The 1,350-nt window shown below is 45.3% G+C and overlaps 1 non-coding gene across 1 annotated transcript; it reads right to left on the bottom strand.

Moving 5' to 3' along the window:
• Window positions 1-465: 465 nt before the first annotated feature.
• Window positions 466-557, bottom strand: TRNAI-UAU (transfer RNA isoleucine (anticodon UAU)). The gene is given in 2 exon segments: window positions 466-501; window positions 520-557. It is a non-coding gene; the product is annotated as a tRNA-Ile (tRNA).
• Between the last annotated feature and the right edge of the window lie 793 nt (window positions 558-1,350).

The following is a 1,350-nucleotide window of genomic DNA, read 5'->3' as shown; positions in this document are numbered from 1 at the left end:
TTACTTTCTCTAGGAATCCACTCCGTTACCCTTAAGGACCAGCGGTTATCCTGCCTTCGCATTACATGTCCTGCCCAAGCCCATTTATTCCTCTCCATTTCGACTAGGATGTCCACGACACTCACCACCAAACCCTGGCCAAGCCCCTCTCATGAGTATATGCCGTGTCTACTGAGGCCAACAACAACATGGACGAAATTAACACTGTAAACGTAAAAGAGTAAAAAGGGAATAAGCTTCCCTCTTGCGCACACACTTTTAAAAAAGTATATGTGCTAGAGGAGAGCTTACTCCCCTGTAGGCGTATTCATGTTCAGAGAGTGTAATATAGTGCACGCCCTTGAAGCGAACGACGCGTGGTGATGCGGAACCGCCGTGCACGTCGTAGCGCCATCTGTCGTTGGGTGGCAGAAGGGTTTATGAATCTGTACACGTAGGAGGTAGAAAAAAAGAGAAACAAAAACTTTCCCCAGGTGAGGCTCGAACTCACAACCCCGGCATAGCTCACGAGCACTGTCGTATAAGTACCGTGCGCTAACCAATTGCGCCACTGGGGAACTGCCATGCACGCCTCCTGAACAGCATTCCGTCACCAAAGAAGCTTTCACCTTGGATGACTCGCACTTTTTATCGCGGCCGTCATGCGTGAGCGACAGAATCGCAGCACAAAGCTCGAAATTTATCTAATCCTCTTATCACAGCCGCGGAAGCTGTGAACTGCGGTCCATCATAGTTCCCGTAACGTGCAAGCCGCATTATCACAGTTCAATGTTGATTCCATTGCCCTGTGGTGAGATACCCTTACAAAAATTTTTTCGACAGTCTATAGACTGTCCGTAGACTTCTGTCTATAAAGTCTATAGACTCTCTATAACCAATCCTAGCGAACAGTCTGTAGGCAATACAAATGCTATAGACAGTCTATAGATTTATGACAATACACTTTTAGAAGACTTTTGTCTATAGACCATGAATAGAAAAAAGAAATATTTATAGGAAGGCAACAGAGTCTATAAGAAGTCTATAGACTGTCTATAGACCATTTTTATAAGGGATAGTCCGGTATCAGAAAAGATATCGGCCTATACTGTCACCCAGGTAAGCTTTTATAATACAATTTTGTGGAAATTATCTGGTTCATATTTCGATAAAGTCGTGAAAGGGCATAACCGCTGTCGGAATTGTCGGCTGTATAGGCGTTTTCCGATGTCTGCAAGGTTGCAGAAGAGAAACAAAGGGCCCACGTTAAATGTTCAGTGTTCTGTACCGAATCAGGAGGCAGGAAAGCACGAATTACCCATAATCCCACCGTCCTCTAGGAGATATCACCGGCACTGCAGCCTAACGAAG

This window comes from Amblyomma mixtum, chromosome 4 (assembly GCF_055824585.1).
Source record: "Amblyomma mixtum isolate Tamu chromosome 4, ASM5582458v1, whole genome shotgun sequence".
Classification (NCBI taxonomy): Eukaryota; Metazoa; Arthropoda; class Arachnida; order Ixodida; family Ixodidae; genus Amblyomma; species Amblyomma mixtum.
The sequence above is the reverse complement of the archived record's forward strand: the minus strand, read 5'-3'. Positions and strand labels throughout refer to the sequence as shown.